This window comes from Mya arenaria, chromosome 10 (genome assembly GCF_026914265.1).
Source record: "Mya arenaria isolate MELC-2E11 chromosome 10, ASM2691426v1".
NCBI classification, from domain to species: Eukaryota; Metazoa; Mollusca; class Bivalvia; order Myida; family Myidae; genus Mya; species Mya arenaria.
The window spans coordinates 69907406-69931102 of record NC_069131.1 but is presented as its reverse complement, the minus strand read 5'-3'; the positions used below and the strand labels follow the sequence as shown (position 1 = coordinate 69931102).

Here is a 23697-nt window from a genome sequence, read left to right as displayed (position 1 = left end):
AGGAGAATATGTAAATATGGCAGTATATGTAACATAGTATGTGTGTTTTCATTTATGGCATATTTCTGTTCAAATGTTGTTCGAATGATTTCACGATATATCGCTTTAAAATTGGAATATACAAGTTCGTTCAAGTTTTTAATATATTTTCAAATACAACACAAGCCAATGTTTTATATGACATTCTTACAATATTGCTATTTGGGACGCTTTTTTGGTCTAGAGGGCATGGGTCTGATAATTACTGTTCAATAATAGTTCCATTTAATAACTGACACCACAAATTAACAAATGTACTACTTGTACAATTCTTAAGAGAGAAGTTATACCATCATTTTAAAGTTGAAGGGTGTATGTATGTTTAACTCTTATATGCTCAGCAATTCAAAGGACAGAATAAACGTGATACTCCTGATTGTATCATAGAATCGGTAATCATGTCTACTAAAATTATATTTTTTTTAGGTTTTGAAGACCCCTTTTATTTGCCCCGTAATAGAGAGGATGTAGTCAGGGTCATTGCAATAGGCCCTTACAACATGCATACACAGCCATATTTCATACAATGTAAATTTGTAAAAGCATTATTCATCATAGAATATAATCATAAAAAAGTTTGAGAGAAAATGCGTCAAAATGCATATGTCGCAAATTCGTTTTATATCTGAAAAACGAATATTTTAAACTCGTCAGAAAAGAACATTCAAAATACATTGTACACTTGAATGTCATAAATTGCTTTTATACTTTACTGTTATATTTTAAACAAAATAAATGTTTACCCTAGAATCAAATTGAATAAACAATTAGCAATGGATATTTTTTTACCTCAGTCAGATGTATAATAACTATTTGCATGTGTCATTTAGTCTTCATTTTTTCAAGATATAAGATTAAACAGTAAAGTTAATGTTAACAAAACTCAATAAGTAAACTTGTTGCTGTAATGAATTTAGTAGTTACTTCAATAAACTAAAAAAACTCACAAATGGCTACACAATTACTTTCTTTTATTTGCACAAGTATGTGAAAAGTTTTAATACCGGCTAACTTACAATTTACTACCATCTGTAGCAAAATAACGAGAGTATGTCACTAAAATAATTTCAGTTAACGAATAAAATCGACTTAGATCTTTAGTTAAAGATCTCATAATCTGTTTTTAGCTCGGATCTATAAATTGTTTGACTGAAGTCAATTTAGTGTCATACTCGAAACAGAAGACATTAAGCAATATATCGAAAATGTGTCCCTTCAAGATTCTGGTATGAATCAAGCGTTTGCCTTGTAAAGCCCAAGTAAATCTACATTTAACTGACTGTTCCAAGGCGGTACCTAACAATCCGTGACAAACATACCTAGTTTGTTGTATATAGTATGTATGCACTGTGCTGCTTGTGGAGTTTTGTGCTGTTCTTCTATGTTTCTTGTTTGCGATTTTATGTTATATGTCTTAGGCGTTTACCCAGTGCCATTAAACAGGGTTTATGTTTGAACCTTTTGCTACTGAGCTTGTTTCTGTAGCTTTTCGCATAAATAATGTGCCTATTAACAATATCATATCTCTTTCATTGGCTCAAGAATAATTCAAAAATGAAGAAAACTTTATTTTGTTGAAATCCTAAAAAAAAAAAATTCTTCAAAATATTCTCAACGAATAATTAAGTTGTATCGTAAATCAAATGTAAAGCACATGGATATGACTCCTTGTTTTGCCAAAAGTGTTATTTCAGAGTCATCTGAGACTAACAATAATGATTTTAGACAACAACCTCGGTACTACTGACAGAAGAGATGTATATGTTATTTGGTTTGAAATAGAGATAATGTGCATGTAATTTTACGTTAAAAACAGCACACTAAATCGATCGAAATTTGCTCAAATACGCACTCCTGTAACAAGCACGGGCTTGTGTTTATTCAAGAAAATCCAATGACTGTTTCGTTGCCTATTCTGAGTAAAAATATCAATACAAGATGGCTTTGCCTCGGATGACAGTGTTTACTCAAGTTGACAATTTTACTCTGATCCAATCAGCCATCTAATTTGTATGTAATGTCTATTCATATTACAAAGAATCTAAATCAGAGGAATGTCATAACATTATTTTTGAAAGCCTTTTGTAACGTTATTTCAAAGTATGCAATGAAAATATTGTTTATTCTGTCTACGAAACTCAAGAAGGAATGTTATTTTTAAACATATACACTATTCACCCTGGGTGGTTATGTGAATAAACCTTGAGGGGGAAGAGCTTAGGAGCACAACATTTGGACCTTCACCCCTTCCAACAAATATATTTCGAATATTAAATGGATTTAATTGTTGGCCGTCGGGTTTTGGGTACTCCCCGTCGAACAGTTTAACACTTTATAGTAAGTCTGAAATGGTGCATTTTGAATCAAATGAATTTGATTTCTTTTATTTGATAGCCTTCGGTAATGTAATTTCAAAGTATGCATACAAATGAATGTTTATTCAATTTGTTGTACTCAATAAGTTGTACATACTTTTAATATATTGTAAAGGTGTGTAATATATAAACATACATGTATACATTATTCAGCAGGGGCGGTTCTTGGAATTGACTTCAAGGGGTGGTATCATAAGGACACAACCTATATATATTGCAATTCACCCCCGACCCCTCACAACCAAATTGAATGGTTTAAATTGTTGTAATTAGTAATACCATTTTAGAATATATGATAGAGCAGTGGAGGTTTCTGACATGACACCTGTAATACGCACATAACAACACCTGGTTTAAGTTTAATGGGAAAGGATATCCATCCATTGTTCAGGGAAAACAATACACTTACGTGTAGAACTAAAAACATAAAACCTAATATATTATACAAGTAGAAATATGTTTTTTTAAACAATTATCTTACGCCATTGATCAAAGACGGTTGTCTGCGGGGTTGGAAAATGGCATCTCAAAGGGCAGTTAGTGGATATCAAGGGATAAATTCAAGAAGGAAAAACATTTCGTATTATATATCAATAATATTCATAACAACACCTTTTACCTATGATATATGTATTGGAAGTTTGAATTAAGTGCTTAATGTAACTGACTACCCAGTAATAAGTCATCTTTGTAATACCTCGCAAAACTGTATTTTAGTAATGTTGCATTCCCTTACTTCAGAGATATGATGCCATGTGTACATCAATATGATTTATACGGGCTCTAAACCGAGCAGAGCTCGGCAGAGCCCTATTACGGTCAAACATAGCACTACTTTCGTTCAAAAGTTGCACATACTATCAGCCTGAAAAAAAGACGTAAATGTGATGGAACCAGTATTTTTTTCTGTTCATAAACTATATTGAGCGCGTGTATGCCGGACACCAACATCATCAGAGCGTGACGACACGGAAGAAAAAAATTAAACTATATGATCCGGCGAAATAGCGCCCCACTAGTTATTTAAATAATTCAAAATATGCTTATAAACAATAACTATGAATACTTTTGGTAAACTCAAAAAGACAAATAAAACATATTTCTATAGATTGTCTGAGATATATACTTTGTTTTCACTTGTTTATTAAAGATATTCATACGCATTGTTTACCATTCTATACGAAGGTCACACTTGACAGTTACTTGTTGTCATTTTAGGCTTTACAATATCGATACTATTTAGATGTTTGACGGTTGTTGATCGGATAGAAATTGCGAAGAATTAATTCCTGTTGGATTACCGATTTAATTACGACCATGGATGATACCGGTACACATAGTAGAGCTTGTCACGTCAGCCAGGTACAGTATGATTATTTTGTAAAAGCACTTTTCAGTAGATCATACAATGAATATATCAATTTCATAAACTTATGACATGCGGTTGACCAGTTCAGAAATCGCTATGGCTGATTGAGATATTGTCACGGAAAAGATGGATGGGGTGTACCGTCTGTGAACCTTAAGAATGGATGAGTGAGATGTTTTGACTGAGATCAAAGGATGGGAACACCTTTCAATTACCAACACGCTGGTTGAGAGATTGTGTGACAGGGCAACTATTGTGCCATGCAACACCACTTTTGTGTAAATTAAGATGTTGGGCGGGTAGGGTGCGGGAGGGGTATCCCCTCCTGCCAAGTGAAACCATGGCGGAGCGCAAGATTATGACTGAAAAGATCAGTGGACGGTTGCGGTCCGACACCTAGTCCACCTCAATGAGTCTTTTGACGATTTTAGACTATGGAAGACACACATGAAATGTCAAAATAATAAAAAAGTATCCCTGATCTCTCATTATTGAAGCTAGTCCGACACCATGTGAATGATTAAGATTGTATGTAATATTAAAATATTTAATATCTAAAAATATACGACCAAAAGTGGATTATTTGTTTTTATATGTACCATAGAGTACACAAGCACATATTTTTTATAATTCTCAGACAAAGAGATCACCCAAGGGACCGATTCGCCCCAATCAGATAGCTCGACTGGTAACAACTGCAGTCCAACTACCAGGTAACTGAAATGCAACACCACCTTTTTGTGACAGATGTTATTAAATTAAAAAGTTGGAAGGGGAGGGTGCGGGAGGGGTTTCCCCTCCTGCCATAAAAAAACACATGGCGGAGCACAAGATTATGAATGAAAAGTGATAAATGGATGGTCCAACACCATGGCTTTGTGAGCTATTGTGACTGTAAAGATGAATGGTTTTGCTTTGATCCACAGATTGTGTGAAAGATTGTAAATAAATAGTGCCGAGTGACCCCTCGTGCCAAGCAACACTATGGCAGATGAGAGATTGTGATTGAATATGTTGAGAGGAAGGCTGACACCATAAGAGTGCGAGATTGTGATTGAAAGACAAATCGGCAAATGCGGGTTGATGGTTTTGCTGTGGGCCACAGATCGTGTGAAATAGTGTAACTATATAGTCAGTCCATGGTGTGGAGAAGGCGAACCATCCTGCCAAACAACCCACATGACTGAGTGAGAGTTGCCGTACCCTTTCCATGAAACAACATGGCTTTGTGAAAGAATCATCAATGTTACTAAAATACACTTACTTTACAGGTGCACCTGTATGTTATTAAGCTGTGCAATTCTTAATTCATACGTTCTGTTCTATATATATTTGAAAACTTTAAAATGGAGGTGCACCTCTTACATAAATACAACTGCATCTCTATTTAAGATGTAGGTGCACATCTTTAATATACAATTGCACCTCTATATTTAGACCGTCGTGTCTTTTCTTAGACCTGCACCTTAAAAAATTAGGTGCAACTCCATTTTTTCAATTTACATTGCCGTTTAGTAATTTTTCACCCAAATGGTAAGTAAGTAAACTGTACTGGCTTGCTGACATTCAATCTCATGGTCAAGTTTATTATAAAATTGCCATTGTGACAAAATTTCTGCTTGTTAATTAGTAAAAAAGTCTAAATGAGATGCCTAAAGAAGTTTGTGTTGTTGACAGTAAATACTGTAAACACCCTCTGCGATTTCCTCAAATCTGCATGCGATAATGCACCAGTCAATTGTAACCACGCCCCCCCCCCCCAGGTCCTGGGAATAGTGGGGACTTTGACATTTGGTCCAGCCAAACCCGGCTAAAATCCCCAACGAACAGATGGTTAAATCCCCGCCAAATGCCCCTGCATCCCAGGGACCCTAGGTAAGGCCCATTTTCCGCTATACTTAAAGCGAAGACAAAACCACCGCATTCACCCGGCACTGCGGGCCACCTGAAAAGTAAACACACGGCCCATTTCCCCGTCTAGCCCCTGTATACCCCGGACCTGAGGGGAGCCGTGGTTACAACTGACTGGTGCATAAGACCCAAGCTTCTCCATAAATCTCAAGCGTAACAGACCTAAAACGCTTGAATCTGTAAAAAAATATTTCCATAAATTGGGGCAAAGAAACATGACATACACAATAAAAAGTCATGTACATACAGTGTACTTAATGCTCAAAGCAATATGTTTGGTCATAAAGAAGTTTTGTTACTATAGTATAGGACAATTAGATTTCAGTGTAAATCACTTGTAAATGGGATATGTCAGATTAGCACAAAGTACAAACTTTTTTTGTATTTCAGAATGCATCCATGCCACCTGGTTTTTGACATAACAGCTGTGGACTGATTTTCGGCAATGCAGGTATTGCCATGTTAGTATTGCCATGTTATGTATTACTGGAGGCAATAAGTTTGAAAATAAACTGGACTTTTGTCAAGATTTCCCTGAAATAAATTGCCAGTATCTTACTTGCTCTAAGCTCTTTGATGTTAACATTTGCTTGTTATGACATCATGATCAGTGTTTATTTCAATGTTGTGCTCCGATTGAGGTTCCAAATATCAGCTATTCTTAATCGTATACGCTCATTGATATACTGTTTGTTTCTTTCCTAATTGAATTTCTTTCATACCGTTTTTGGTGCGGCTTTGAGATAATATCATTTTCTAATGAAACTGCTGACTTGTATTAGTCTTTGGTCTGTATTGTGCATCTATTCGCACATTTTGTTAGCTCTTTTAAGCAAACATACATAATTGCAAACAAGTATCAGAACTTACTACACATACATATATGATGCAGAATGATGTTTCATTTTGAATAGTGTGCATATGATTTTCAGCTAATGAACAAGAAAAACATCCACTTAAACAATCACAGCAACACAATGAGATTCCTATCTAAAGACATATTGCTTGTTTTCATTATTTCATACTATCAAACATTCATTAATATATTCATTTATTTGAAGTTTATACATTGAAAAACTTGACATTTCTGAAGGCAAAAGAAAAAAGGTGATCCGGTTTCATTGAGATTAGAACTTTTTCCCTTTATGCATTAAAGAAAACACCTAAATACACCCATAATGCCTTAAAGGGACTAAACACCAGATTTGCACCAAAAATCTTTTTTATGTATCGAATCTCAGGACAATTATTTAATAAAATGTTGTCAAAACGTTCAATCTGTGAGAGTGCAGCTTTAAAACACTTATTTATTGTTTATTTCTATAGCCAGCCTGGTTGCTGAAGCCACATAAGTAAATATATATCAATATATATATATACATATATATATATATATGTATATATTTAATAATTTTGTCATGAAAATCTTTGAATTAATGAACTTTTCTGCATATTTATCACATAAATGTCTACATAAAAGATACTTTTATTCTGTGTCAAACACTGATTTTGTTTCTTGCTTGCAGATTATGTTGTCCCAATAAGCTCCAGTTACATGTAGCTGCGGCTTTTCGCCCTTGGCATCCAGGAGATGCAGCTCTGAATCCAATAGTTCAGAAGAATAAAGTATGTCAACTCTATAGTACTTGTTTGTGGGTAAATGATTCCAAAGAGTGAGGTTTATAGCAAAGCAGGTGTAAATAAGTAACTTATGGACAATGGTAAAGTGCTGTACTCTTGATTTTAAGCCAAATCTAGTCTTTAAAACAGATACTTAATGCAAAATATTTGTAACTAGGGCATATTAATGCTATCACTGCATTTTCTACATCATGTAGCCACCTCATACATGAAAACACTAGTTGTCATGAATATTTCAGTTTTGGTGTTTTTTTTTGCCATTTCTTTTGTTGCGCCATTTGTCCCGGAAGCAATCAATTTGGCATATAGTAGTGTTTAGAATGTTTATAAACACATTATCACTTTTTTTAAACTTAATAGTTCTGTTACCTTTATATAATTGGACAAAAAAAAGCATAAATTTGACAAGTTGAGGGATTTCAGATTGGCGCTATGTCATTTTTATATAAAACGCTAAGCCGATAAAGTGGAAAAAATATTATTTTGCTTAGAAAAAATCTTATAAGAGTAGGCAGGCCATTTTTTCTGGTGCTGTTTTATAGACACCATTGAAAGCTAAAAGGAGAACTTTACTTGGTCAGATTATTCCAATGCATGAGAAAACAATGGCTCTTAAAAAGTTTGCGGCTAACCATTCGATAGAAATGGCTATTTCTGCCTTTTAGAAAACACCACAGGTGCTAATACTCATTCTTTAACTGTTTAAGATATCATTGCCAAACTTTCAGTATGTGTTGCATACAGTCTGAAATTGAAATATAGGGATTTTGAAGTCTGTTTAAATTGCAAAAACATTATATGCAACGACTGTTTTGAAGAGAAAAGCCAGGTTAGTGTTTATATGAAACATATACTAAAAATAATTGTGGTCTTGGGCCATATTAACATACTTTTAACAAAGGTGACTTCATTTGTTAGTGTGATAGCCTCTTCGTCTCTGTCAATATGAAAAAATTGACCCTTGTGTATTACTTCAATTTGGTGTTAATCTGTTTCAGATCAGGATCCATCACTTCAGTACCGTATTCACCAGTAACGCAGGATACCAGATTGGCATCTGGGATTGATCCCTTCAGAACTGTATTCAATAGTAACGTTTTATCCAGGATACCAGAGTGGCATCTGGGATTGATCTCTTCAGAACTGTATTCAATAGTAACGTTTTATCCAGGATACCAGAGTGGCATCTTGGATTGATCTCTTCAGAACTGTATTCAATAGTAACATTTTATCCAGGATACCAGATTGGTATCTGGGATTGATCTCTTCAGAACTGTATTCAATAGTAACATTTTATCCAGGATACCAGATTGGTATCTGGGATTGATCTCTTCAGAACTGTATTCAATAGTAACGTTTTTTCCAGGATACCAGAGTCGCATCAGGAATTGATCTCTTCAGTACCGGTTTCACAAGTAACGTTTTATCCAGGATACCAGAGTGGCATCAAGGATTGATCTCTTCAGTACTGTACTCACAAGTAACATTTTATCCAGGATACCAGAGTCGCATCAAGGATTGATCACTTCAGTACTGTATTCAGCAGTAACGTTTTATCCAGGATACCAGAGTGGCATCAGGGATTGATCTCTTCAGTACCGTATTCACAAGTAACGTTTTATCCAGGATACCAGAGTGGCATCAGGGATTGATCACTTCAGTACCGTATTCACCTGTAACGCAGGATACCAGATTGGCATCTGGGATTGATCTCTTCAGAACTGTATTCAATAGTAACGTTTTATCCAGGATACCAGAGTGGCATCAGGAAATGATCTCTTCAGTACCGGTTTCACAAGTAACGTTTTATCCAGGATACCAGAGTGGCATCAAGGATTGATTTCTTCAGTACTGTACTCACAAGTAACATTCTATCCAGGATACCAGAGTCGCATCAGGGATTGATCACTTCAGTACTGTATTCAGCAGTAACGTTTTATCCAGGATACCAGAGTCGCATCAGGGATTGATCTCTTCAGTACCGTATTCACAAGTAACGTTTTATCCAGGGACCAGAGTGGCATCAGGGATTGATCTCTTCAGTACCGTATTCACAAGTAACGTTTTATCCAGGATACCAGAGTCGCATCAGGGATTGATCACTTCAGTACTGTATTCAGCAGTAACGTTTTATCAAGGATACCAGATATGGGACCGATCACTTCAGTACCCTAGTATACCAGAGTGCATATTGGATCTGGGATTGATGACTTCAGTCATCAAAAACATTTAAACTAAGAGACAGAAATTGCATATGCATCTCAAAGTTTTCTTAAAATAGCGTCATAAACTCTAATAAGTATCTTTTTAATTTTGATTTACAAATGAAGGTGGTTAAATTTTATGAATAAACCTCATTTAAACACTAGTGTTGTTTTTTGGAAAGTGTTTGTAGAACATCTTTATTTCCTTTACAAAACTTTCTTATCATATTATTAATTATTGCAATTGTTTTAAACATCTTGCAGAAATGTTATTTGTCAGTATTGTAGAATTACCTTTCATGTGTTTGTACCATATGATGACATATTTTTTCTTTAGCTACAAACCAGGTCCTGATTCCATTATATTTCCAATTTTCATAGATATATGTTAAATTTGTATATTAGCATAAAAACACAAGTTATTGGATGTTCATTTTTGAGTTGTATAAAGTAATGTGCAAGCGCTCCATATAATGCTGGAACTGACTTTGTTAACCCAGGCACAGATTCAGCCCTGGGCTTTAGGGCTGAAGCCCTCCCCCCAGCTGGGCTCAAAGATATGCTTAGGGGAGGGCTGTTTTTTTTCTTTATTTGTTGACAAATGCAGGGCTGATTTGTCCATTTTCTTGCAGAGTATTCCCTTATCAGTAGATCAATACATCATGGTTTATTTCAGTTATCTGGTCAGTAGGCCACTAATCCCTTGCCAGGGGAGGGGACAATTAACTTTGTCTAGAATACCGTGCGTTGTTAAAATTAAAACTAAGCCTTGTACGTTCTGAACAATTAAGTGTATTTGCAAAGGATATAGTTATAAACTGAATGAGCTAATGAATGAGCTAATGTAAGCATAAATTATAGTACATTCTTGTTCTGATTATGTTGTGAACTGTTAAACTGCTATATTGTGAATATATTACAAGTTAACAACATATATTTATTCACATATATATATTATATATTGATATCAATAACTCATGTTTTGTGGAATTATCTATGTGCTTGTTTTTTAAATGTTATAGAGTTTTGTTATTAAATGTTTATTATTCAGTTTAAAGTTTCATACTTTAAATAATTATATATGTTCATACATTCTGCATACAATGTTATATTCAATGATGAAATGGTGCTAACAACGTCAACTACAGGGAATTTATATTCATTTCAAACTGCTGAGGGAGTCAAACCATTTTTGGGGGTTATTTGCAGAACCTTAAACTACATCTAAAATATACACAATGCTGTTTTACATATTAAAATAGTAAAGTTCAGGTTGATTGTCAGATAACTGTGATCATTAATTTTTAAGTTAAGGTTTGTTTACCTTGTTATGTTCAAAGTAGGAATCATTATTTTGTTCTGTAACTGCTTGTATGATATTCAGTATTAGGTAAATAAGAATATTTATTGTGTTTGTGTAATTATGTGTTTTCTCAAACATTAAAATATTAAATTTGCTTTGCATTGCCTTAACCTTACTTGTGATGCACCTAAATGATCTAAATGGTCGTAGTCATAGTCATAGTATGTCATATAAAATCAATTTTGCCTGAAGTTGATAACATACCTAGAATGCACCATATACCAATTTAGCATTTGAAAACAATCCTGATTCGTCATATAAAGCAATACATCAGCATGCATTAATCTATGTGAATATACAGCCCTTATGAATCAACGAATCCATGCGAATATACAGCCCTTAAGCATCAACGACTCCATGTGAATATATAGTTCTTAAGCATCAACGACTTCATGTGAATATACAGTTCTTAAGCATCAACGACTCCATGTGAATATATAGTTCTTAAGCATCAATGAATCCATGTAAGTATATAGCCCTTATGCATTCACGAATCCATACGAATTTTCAGCCCTTAATCATTTATGAATCCATTTGAAAATATAATATGTATGCGTAAATGAATCCATGTTGATATATGTGGATATATACCCCTGAAGAATCAGTGTGAATATATAGCCTTAGGCATTAACGAACCAATGTGAATATATATCCCTCAAGCATTAACGGATCCATGTAAATTTAAAGTCCTTAGGTGTATACGAATCCAAGTGAATATATAAGACTCAAGCATCAGCAAATGAATGTATCAACAATTATTAATACGGTAAAAAGAAAACTTGAAGCTTTTTTTATTTTTCATGTAAAGTGTAGGGTTCTGAAGCGTTTCGATAGCTCTTTGAAAACACAGATGCGTAATATGAATCTACTCTAGATACGTAATTAAAATAAGAAATACATATGCTACATATTTAAAGGATTAATAAGTCCAAGCGCTTATATTATTCGAGATATTTCTTGAATTAATGCATAACGAAAAGATAATCGTCTTTTAACATCAATGACAAGCAAGAAAACAGAAGAGTTATGTGGTTATGTGTTGTAAGCGACTAAATTTTGTGACAAAATAGAATGTTGTTGTATGAAAAAGGCATTTTGATATTCAAATATTATTATGACTCGCGAGACTATGTTATTTTTGTAGCAAATAAAGTATATTTCAATGTCTATGTTAAGTTGCTTTTAATTTGTTATATAAATAAAATAATTAATGTTAGTTTCAATACATACAATACAGAGAAAAGAATTCAAGCAGTTTCGTCTTCAAAAGTATAGTGTACAGCATCAAGTTATTACGTATACATCTTTATCATGAAAAATGAACAGACTGTAAATAAATATTCATAGTTAAGTTTAAATATAGTATGAAACAGATATGAACGATAAGATTTTATATTGCCATTTTTCTAGGAAAATTAATAGGAAGCGGATGTTTTAATCAATTTCTTAATTATATCATAATATCAAAGCAGGAAGTATGCCACTAATATGGTATAAACTTATAATTTTCACCATAGTTCCTGCATTTACAGTAGCGTAAGGAGATACTATTTGTAAAGTGCAAAGATACCAAATATTTAGATATATATTTATTCAATTTGATCTGTATTTAGAATAGCATAATTTACCTGTGAACGCAATGCAAGCACACACTAAGAATCAACGTGATTTCGAACATTAATACATCAATGAAAACATTTCAGTTTTTTTTTGTGTCACATTTCTGGTTCCAATTGACTTAATTGAAATTTGCAAAATCCCTATTTGTGCAGATGAGTAGGACGTTCGCTAGTTGCGATATTTTCTTCCTGATTGAGGAAAATCATTTTTAAATGACAGTCGTGAGTTCTGATTGTCATCATCTACACTGCGGTAAGTACCTCTCCAAGTGGACTATCCTTATAATGATATAAAGTTATCAGCGGAAACACATTACAATGTATAATTTAATGAACATTTAAAATAATCAGAGTTTAATTTAGTTGTGCCCATAGTTCAGTGCTAAATCCTGAAACCTAAAGCTTTACAAAGAATAAAGAGAAATAATGGATTAAAAATAATTAAAGGTAAGAACTGTTCCCTACAATCAGTTTAATGGAGATAAACATAACATACCTAATGTATATTTTACATGTTAAACTTCTTCCAAATAAACAAAATAAAATAGGTTTGCTATAGGTTTGTATCAGTTGAATTAAAGGAAAGAATGTGCTATTAAAGAAGATTTAACTCTTAAATCAATTTATATTTCTTAATGAAAATTATATTTTGAATTTATACTGGAAAATTTATGATTACTATTATGATGCAATTTAAATTGCTTGGAAGCAAAATTTTGTTATAGATTTACCAACATAAGTATCATGTCCAAATAAGATGATGTTGCGGATGTAAGCACTCCTTTGCATCGTTTGATCATATATGGCAGGCTTATATAGGTCATTCGACGATATATTAAAATATTGATATGTCAAAACAGATATGCATCCGTCATAATCTTTCCAAAATGTATATTTTTACCTATTTTAACATGAATGCATTACAATTAAGCATTTACAGAGTCGAAATCAATTTTGATATAGACAATTGCCTGTTGTTAAAAGCGAAAACGTAACATTTTTTCTTTACAAAATCAGCAAAGTCAAATTGCAAGATTTTACTTGGAGTTTATCTTTTGTCCTATCTATGAATCACACAGTTTTGATTTTATAAAACCATACCTCAAAATCGTACATACAACGAAAGTTATTTGCTTCACGTGATGTATGCCGACCTTGATCAGTGGTAATATGTTGCAAGCAACAAAATGAGTCTACGGAATCTGACGGTTTAAAAACATAATAGTGAACAGCTTTGTATTATTTTATATTATTGAATTATAATTTGTGACGATATATTTACACATACCATGATAAAGAAATCCACAAAGAAACATGCGCTTTACCGTGTAACAAAGTTTATATAACACAGGCGACAAATTACAGGATTAAACCATGAACGTTTCTTACATGTATTACGGGCCTTTCCCAAAACGTGACATAATAAGTTAAACTATTACGTTGTCGTATACGCTATAAAATAAATAAATATCATGTTTCATTTAAGCACAAGCGCAGGAATGAGAATTATGGGATAAGAAGTTTCTAATAAGTATTAATTGTTATTTCAAGTAGTAAAGCCATGAGAAATATATGTAAGAGGTCAGAGAAAGCGACAAAGCAAAGCAAAGGGTAATACTAGGAGATAAGTGTTGTGCTTCTATACGATATTTTAAATAGATATGTACTTCAGTGAACATCACACCATTTATATCATCCTAAGACTTGAAGATCTAAAAATAGTTTGTCAGTACTCAAGTATTTTGAATAAGTCTCTGTCATTTGACTGAACGCAGTGAGTAATTAGTGAAATAGTGTTTACCTCTCCCTGAACATTGCAGTGACTACATAACGGAGAGTTTCTGATATAAGAATGCAAATAATATGAATTAAGAACACTACAGTTATTAATTATACATACGTGATAAACTAACCTGCGACGTGTAACAAATAAAAAAGAAGGAACACCAGGTCCTTTAAAATTTTGTTGTACAAAACACTTGAAACACGAGGGTTAAGGCGAGTTCATGCGACGATGGTCTGGCGGAAGGCATGGATGATCGACTGTGCGTCATAGTACGTCATAGATAAAGTGGTCATAATGTTTACCTTTGCTATTTATCTCAACTGAAAATAATCATTTTTTAGCTTGCCAAGCTCATAAAAGCTTGCTTGTTATATTATTGTTACCTTTTCCTTTTCTGTACACCCTTTTACATGATTTAAAATAGATTTAGAGTCACCAGGCATTTAAATTGACATAGGTTTATAACGGATACCTTTAACACCAAAATACTCACCCATAGATTTCCCATCAATAAGGTCTTTGCCATGTGGTCACCTCATGTCCTGTAACACATGCGGGAACAGACAAAAGTCATGCGTCACGTGTGGCTCAAACGTTAAGGGGACAATTAGGACGTACAAAGCATGAAATGTTCAGCATTTACATGTGATGATATGTGTAGACGAAGCAAATAGGACCGATAGTGCGTTTACGTATTTGTAAGCTTCAACGCTTTCATTTTGTCGGCATAATGCCCATATCTTACCACTATCTGCTTCAGACATATAGAGCCTTTTTGCAATTCCAATTTATTATTACGGATTCGATAGCTCAATCTGGCTAAACAAATTCGTATAATACAAAAATAAATCGGATATGCAAACTTAAACCTGGTGGCTGGTGGATTTGTGAGTCCCACATGTCCCGTTATGTACACGTGGAATCACATGTGGTTAACTGGGGGCATCGGAGACTATGAAGACAAGGTATGACGGTAAAAGCATATGGATTATAAATCAATGTCATTTATAGAAGTTAAAAATAGATTGCCTTTTGTCCTCGATAGATGCATTACAAAGTGTATATCTATCATAGTTGTATTCATGCATAATATAATTATGTTCCTGTCCGACTATTTTCCACCTTACCTTTTCTTTTGTCAAACAATATTACTTTGGTAAAGCGAACCGTTTCATTCCTGTTGGTCACAGGCATACAATAGTATGTAGTCGTTTTTGCATTTTCATTTTCGTTCATATAAATACACGATAATCTACTTTCCGAGTTATTGATATAATACGGTTTCTACGTTAATCAGCAATAAACAGAAACTATTTTAAAGAATGGGAATACCAGCATCCAAACATGTGTATTGCTTAATAATATTGTGCGTATGGCTACAATTGTAAGCAAAGTTAATAATAATTAAGCATTGTGGCACGTTTCATATACATATATTTAATGAACCACCAGTGCTTTCATTTACAAACTATCATGTCTTGAACCACTGTTGCAGCGTAGCGCATACACTGCAAGCGGGAAACCAAACAGCAAACGTTCACCGCAAACATACTAGTAACTGAACGCAAGACAGTTCTTCTGGCTACAGTATCTTTGTCGCAACTTTCTCCTGCACCATAATTTGCTCATGAGCAACATTATCGGTTATTCAGAAGCGAATCTACTTGTCTCTAGACCAAAGGATACTGTGCTGCAGAATCGATTGTTCGTCTTCACGTATGTATTTAAATCGACTTTTCATATCACTCTGGTTAATTTTAATGAATGAGCACAACCATAGTCAAATAAACGTATACTTTCTAAAAGCAGGGCTTGCATAAACGTTAATTTTTTTCTCTTTAGCAACAAAATCCCTCTTCGTAGACGACACAAAAACAAAGCATGCATTAGTCGCGTTTCCAATAAGCAAATGGTGTTCTCTAACACCATAAACTTAAAAGTTGCTGAACTCAGACGTTAGTTTATCACCTCATTAAAATGTAGCTTTGTATATAAGAGTGTTGTTTGGTGAGATTGGTCGTAAAGACGACATTTTCCGGAAAAAAACTTCCAATGTTGCTCCTTTAAATGTCAAACATATTATGTTTGTTGCCTGGTTAGCGCAGTGGTTAGCGCACTCGCTTCTCATCAAGGCTACCTGGGTTCGATCCCCGGTCTGGGCGCATGTGAGTTTGGTTAGTAGTCACCAAGCCGGACAAGTGGGTTTTCTCCGGGTACTCCGGATTCCCCTTCAACACAAGACCAAACTCTCGCGCAACATCGTGCCAGCTTCCTTCACAATCGTTTTAAAACATATTATGAGTGTGACATATCGCATTTATACAGCATCATTTCAATTATATTTTTTATTCTTACATAACATCAAGTAATACATTGACGTTTTCATTGTGAACCGTAAGGTAAGCTGGTAAACTGTTCGTAAATGAAATTAATGTTATCCCTCATTTTTTATATTTTAAATGTATATAACAGTTCGCATAGCACCTTAAGACAAAACTTGTATAAATTGTACAAGTTTTTAACAGTTTATACGTTTTACTTTAATATGAATATAAAAGGCCACATTGAGTGTTAAACATCTACAATCGGAGATAAATGAAACGGATACCAAGGCAGGAAATATAAGTATAAACTTCACGTTTGCATGTATGTTCAATGGACGTATTCTCATTAATTTCGGGATAAACACGGCATATCAATTTAAAAAAAGATGAGACAGGATTTTGTCTTTGGAAGTATATCCAAAATGTGAACCATTTGCAATTTAAACACAAAACAAAGTTAACCTCTGCCTGAAAAGATTCATTCAGTATCTGGTTGTTGATGTTATGTGTTTATATGTATAATGCTTTTAATTAATGCACTTGATGATTTCTAACTGACAATTAAGTCATAAGTGGTTCGTATAATCGATTAAAGGAGCCTATTCAACTTAAGTGTCTATCGAGAACGTGAGCATTGATGTGAGGAAGTGTGACAGTGATTAAATGGTAACTTAATTTGAAATAAAACAAATGATAGTATATGTAGTAACTTTTAACCATAGAGATTCGTTCCCGCAAAAATAATTATTGTAGCCATCCGTGAGATTATCATTGTACGTGAGGGTGATAATGATGTAATTGCCCCATGAAGACAAAACTGGCAGCATGATGTCATTATCACGATCACAATATGGTCGACGGATACCTGGTCGGCAAAGACGTCCAAAAGCAAAGAATTTAAGGGGGTTTATAAGGAACTATTGATGCAAGAAATGAGATTATAGTTTCACCGTTAATGGCGCGGACCGTGTTTCAATAACGAGTTCTACCTGGAACCGCAGTACCGGAAGCTTACAACCGATGAAGGTGAAAACCAGTGAGACAATGAAGTGTTTTGTTGAAAAGTTTTACTTATTCTGCTCAGAAATGTACATTATTTAGGGAAATGGCATGATCCATCAAGCCCATATACTTATACAACTGTTCTTAGGCTTGATCGACTTAGCTTTAACGTCAAAATTAGCCGATGTAAGATCATTAAATATTTGAAAAATGAAAATATCGCCACTTTTTCCGAATACACGTGAGAAAAGCCCTTGGGTATTGGCACAATAAATGGTTGGTGCTTGCTTGCTGTAAGTAATTTTATAATGAAAGTAATTGACACCATTTGTTAAATGTAATATGACGTTCCAGACCGCCGACACAGGGTTATATTAACTATATATATTAACATTTTCTATTACTTTGATCAGTTTGGTTACATGAATATGGTTTGTTTTATATGATGCTTTTGCAAAATATCGTTAGTTTGTCACAATCCTGAAGGTATATAATACATTTGCAAGAAAACAAACTATGAAAGACAAACGTTTACATGGTTATACTTGTATTTACAGGAAGATTGAATACTAATTTAAGAGGATAAAATGATAGTTTCAAAAAAATATTATACCTTAATATATATTTATTAAAACATCTGCCTAAATGAGAATCAACACCTTCCTCTGTTTATCTTTAATCTGATCTAAACCAAAGGATGAAATCCTTTTCCATCACGACATAAACATGTATACTACGTTCAACAGCACATTAATGAATACACAACTGAACTAATTTTCCCCTCCCCCTTGTTGAAATGTCCTATACATGTAGCATAATAGTGGAGTGTGGAAAAGGATGACTGCTACCTGTAATTAATAGACAAGTAAGAGTTATTAGTTATCTCCTCCCCCAGGGACAAGTTTTTAAGGGTACGCCGAAAACTTAAAAGTAAACAAAAAACATCCAACACAAATGAATCATCAATACAAGAAACTAATTAGTCCTAAAGCGCAGTGGTCAAATTCAAAAGCCTCTAGGAGAAAGTCTTTGCCTTTGACATTGTCAACACTAAGCAGTCTTTGTAACACTAAATTAATGTCATATACAGCACAACTCATGTGGATATCATTCATTATTGTCACGGCGGCAAGGTCTCCGGGATGTCAGCAGCTCCTTAGTCCCTGCTCTATTGTAAGGTTGAAGACGGGCAAGGGCACGTGGTACACTGGTCATAGGCCTATCTGGACTAGAGTTTCGGTGGTCCGACTGGTCAAAGCTCAGACGCTTTGGCTCTAAAGTTGATTGGGTAGTCTGCCTTGGAGTAGAAGCCCTGGTTGGCCTTCCTGGTATGCTTTCCGAAGGAGACGCCTTGGTGGGTGTTTCGCTTGAGCTAAGCGGGGTTTGAGAACCTCCTGGTGGTAGTGATGGAGTCAGAGGCATGGAAACCTGTGGTGTTACCCTGGATGGAGGAGGGCAATTGGAAACTTCTTGTTGTGGTCGTTCCACAGCGGGTGTCACCGACAAACCTGGCAAGGGAGTGCCGTGGAAAGGGGTGAACTTTTGAAGGTGTTGTCGGTTCCGGATAGTTACTCGGCCTGTACCATCCACACGGATAACATACTGGTGGTACTGCCTTACCTCTACAACAGTCCCAGTGCGCTCCCACCTCCTTGGATGGTTGCCGACCAAGTTTTGCAGATAAACATGATCTCCCACCTGCAATGGAGGCAATCTGTGCGTGTGTTCATTCCAACGCTCATGATCCCTTGAATGTCTTCGGGCAAGGGCCATCTCTCGATGCGACATCAACTCAGTCCAAGTCTCATGAGGAGAGTATCGACCCATTAGGATTGGGATAGCATCACGGATGGGTCGTCCAAACAATATTACTGCTGGGGACGATTTTGTCTCGGGGTCAACAGAATTTCTGTACATCAGTAAGGCTCTCTGGAACTTATCTACATCAAGGGATCCTGTTGCAGTAACATTGTCCATGAGCATGCGTTTAACTGTTTTAACAGCTAACTCCGCCCTGCAATTAGCATGTGGGTTTGCAACGGACGTAATCCTGTGTCGAACTCCCCAGGCCTTTAAGAACTCCTGTGTCTTTCCAGCTGTGAACTGTGGTCCCCCATCAGAAGTTAACTCTTCAGGTATCCCAAATGTCACAAATGTCTCCCGCAGTCGCTTGATAAGGCCCTCCGCACCTGATTCTGACCTGTGTACCATAGGCCAGTTTGAATATCTATCGACTATCACCACATAATCCTTGCTGTTATAAGTGAAATAGTCACTGCAGATCATCTGAAATGGGTAGTCTGGAGGTGTTATGTCTGAAGGAGGCTGCATCGGGTTGGACTTAGCCATCTTATGGCAGTGTACGCACTGTTCCCTCACCCTGGCAATATCAATTGAAATGTCTGGCCAATACACAGAGTCCATGGCCCTTGCACGCATTGCGCTGACTCCTTGGTGGGCTGCATGGAGTGCATTAAGTACCGGCTTGCTGAGTGCAGGGGGAATAACTATTCTTTGGCCCATGAGAACCACACCGTCCACAACACATAGGCCTGCAGCAAAGCGATGAAAAGGGCGCAAGGGCACTGGTAGCTCCCTGCAGTCCTCTGGAAACCCAGCCTCCAGGAAATCGACAAGGTCAACAAACGTCGGGTCTGATGCTGTGGCCTCTCGTACCATGTCCCAAGTAACAACAGTGATGATCGCATTAAGTGCACTGCTTGCAGCGGCAACTGTATCACTGTCATTTGCCATATCATTATCCTCGGCATGCTGGTATAAGCGTGTCAAGGTGTCACGGTAGAACTCTGTTGTATTACCGAGAGTATCAGTTTCCGGTGCTTCGCCTGGTAACAGAAGACGATCTGGCTGACCAGCAGGGTGTCTTGAAGCTGCATCTGGACCTAGGTTCCTTTTGCCAGGTACATGAACGATTGAGAATCTATATCCTAGGATCTTCTCTTTGAGGTTTAGAAGTCTCCTGTTGTCAATGTCGGTGAGCGACCTGTCATTCAGGATCTGGAGAAGGGGTTTGTGATCCGTGGCTACGATGAGGTCTTTGCATCCAAGAACATAATACCGTGTTTGGTGGAGTGCATACACTACAGCCAAGGCCTCACCTTCAATGGGAGCATACCTGATTTCAGCAGGATGTGTGAACCTACTGCCAACAAGACACAGTTTCCAGCCATCCGGACAGCAGGCAGGAGTCTTGCTTTCACAGTGGCAGTACTTCTGCATCAAGAAGAATCCAATTCCATCTACAGACCAGTCTGTGGCCAGGCATGTCAGGCGAGTGGGATCAAATAGGCGCACACCTTCTTTCATCTCCTGGATGATGACCTCTTTGGAATGGTGAAACAGTTCATCTAGTTCATCCGTCCATTGAAATATTGCAGATGGCTTCAAAAGAGCACGGAATGGCTTCATTTGTCTTGTCATGGCAAAAGCATATGCCCCCTGATTGATTAGTCCAAACCAAGCTCTCGCACCAGTAATGTCAGATGGTGTAGGAAAGTGTCTTATTGCATCCAGAAACTTTGTACTTGGTCGTATGTTCGTTGGTGTGATGGTAAGACCTGCGAAATCAACAGTGTCCTGGGCAAATTGGAACTTCTTCGGATTCAGGGTGATACCATTTCGAGCACACAGGTCAAACCATTCACAAGCCTGGAAGAAAGCTGCTTCAATGGAATTTTCCCACATACATGTATCATCTACACATTTGACCTTGTTTTTGAAGTCTGCAATAATGGCGTCAAAGCGTTGATTATAAGCATCTCCACTGGCCATGAATCCCTGTGGAGCCACCTTGTACCTGTAGCGCCCCCATGGTGTAATGAACGTCGTGAAATGTCGGTCCTCTTCACGGATTGGCACAGAGTGGTACCCATTCCAAGCATCTGTCACTGTTTTTTTCATGCCCTGTGGAACTCGATCGGCCAGATGGAAGGGGCTTGGTACATGATGGGTTTGGCGGACAGAATGGCGGTTTTGAGGTTGCAAGTCAACTGTACGTCTGGGGGTACCATCAGCCTTACCCGTTACCACCATCCTGGAACACCATGTTGTGGGGGTATTCGAATCGACCCTCTCAAGCACACCGATGCGAACATCCCTCTCTAGATCAGCATAGACTTTATCCTGCCAGTGGATTGGGACAAGTGCTGGTTTGTGGACTGCCACTGGTGGGGCACTTGGGTCAACATGCAGTTGGAGGGGCTCACACTTCATTAGTGGCAGTGGTTGATGTTCGCACACATTAAAAGTCGTAGCACTGTAGTAGTCGAGAAGCCACTCTTTCAGGGCTTCCACATTGTCCTCTGTTGCACTCAAATCATTGGGTAAAGTCGTGGGCATAGGTGGCGGTTCCTGTCGACGTCTTGGGCAGGAGCAGGTAATATTCTCACAACTATCCATGGAGGCATTGATGTCAGGGGATGTTTCTGCCGTTGCTTGTGGGAAGTCAGTGTGAATTATCCCCAGAGAGACGAGTGCTTCCCTGCAGAGGAAAGCTTTTTCCATGGCATCTGAGACATAACAGAGCAAACGTGTTGACCTTGCAGACCCATCAACCGTACAAGTGGCAATGTTAACAACAATGGCTCCCATAACTCCAAGATCCTCTCTAATAGCCCCACGCATCACAAGTTTGACAGGAAGGAGGTCGTGTTCCTTTATTCCTAGATTTTTAGCGGACTGTAAGGGTATAATTGTACTTTGACAACCTGTGTCGGCCACCATAGACATTGTGATTGATTTGAGTTCTGAGGCATCTCGCATAGGGTGTCCAAACAATGCATGTTCTTCTGGCAGTGGTGTCATATTCACTAATATCATAGGGTGGGGTTTGGAAGGTCTAGCCACCCACTGACCATCGTATATATAATGTTCGAGAGGTGTTCCACCCTCTTGACATCTGGATCCTATAGCCTGGCTAGTCCTAATAGCTGATCTGCCCTGCTCCGATGTAGCACACAACTGGTCGAAGACGTAACTAGCTTTATTATAGTCAGAATCCTTTGTTGAACCTCTAGTGACATGTGAATTGGGAGGGTTCCTAAGACTCGTACCCTGGCGACAGGCTCTTGATGAAGAGTCACGGTGACCCCACAAACCGCAAGTAGTGCACTTACTACAACATTTGGTATAGTGTCCTTTTGTTGCACATTTACCACAGGTGAATGTCCAGGCCTCACATTTTCTAGACCTCGTCTTTCGGTCATTCCTCTGACCATGAGCAGGGCCTCCACATGCCCAGCATTTTGCTCCAGGAACTGGGGCAGGTTTTTGGCTTGAACGAGCAGCATACATGGCACCAGCTGAGTCGCCCACTGCACTTTTCGTCACTTTGCCCTGTTCTTTCTGGGCAATAAAAGACACAGTTTCCTCCAGTGTTCTGTCTGTCTTAGGATCACCAAGCAAATCAGACATAATCTCTGGGTCAGCAATGCCTAACCAGGTTGTCCTTGATGATCTTATCACTAAAATCAAAAACATGTGCACAGCCCGGTTCCTTGCAGGTGGCCTTATACTGGCAGAGTGAAGCTTGGCCTCGGAGACTGGCCAAAAATGTCCGAATACCTGTCCCAGGAGATTGGGTCATCCTGTTAAGTTTAATGCGGTGGACCAGGGTGCTCTCGTCTTTGACAGCTAGTCTCTTGATTGCACCCAGAAGATCTGCTTCTGCCATGTTCGCAACGTCCCCCTGAATATCACGCATAATGTCTGTGCGTAGATCTGAATTGCAACAGTAGAACAGGGCAGTGGCCAGGACGTTGTCAGCGATAGACATTCCCACCTTGTACATGTCCCACTGTCTGGTGAATGCTGACCATTGGTCTGGATCACATCCGGCAGTAATGGACGGTGGGTCCAACTTCAGCTTTTGTGGTGCTGGGCGGGCCAGTGCCGTGTGGACAGTTCTGTCGTCAATCTGGAGCGCGGCAGTTAGAGCAGCCGCAAATTCTGCACCCAGGTCCTGTGACTTCCATTCGCATCCATCTATCGGGCACTGCAACACCGGCATGATGTGGAACTGTAGGGTTTCAGGATAATCAGGCTG

General features: G+C 37.2%; 1 protein-coding gene across 7 annotated transcripts in view; it reads left to right on the top strand.

The window, feature by feature from the left end:
* Nucleotides 1-12654: 12654 nt before the first annotated feature.
* Nucleotides 12655-23697, top strand: part of LOC128206102 (receptor-type tyrosine-protein phosphatase alpha-like) — a 28252-nt gene continuing 17209 nt past the window's right edge. For 3 of the 7 annotated variants that reach the window (XM_052908285.1, XM_052908284.1, XM_052908278.1), the window contains exons 1-2: nt 12842-12968; nt 15803-16023. The gene's annotated coding sequence lies outside the window, so the exon portion shown is untranslated. Of the gene's footprint in view, nt 12775-12841; nt 12969-14581; nt 15273-15802; nt 16024-23697 lie in introns of those variants that run through there. The other 4 variants (XM_052908279.1, XM_052908281.1, XM_052908280.1 and 1 more) reach the window with 4 other exon arrangements.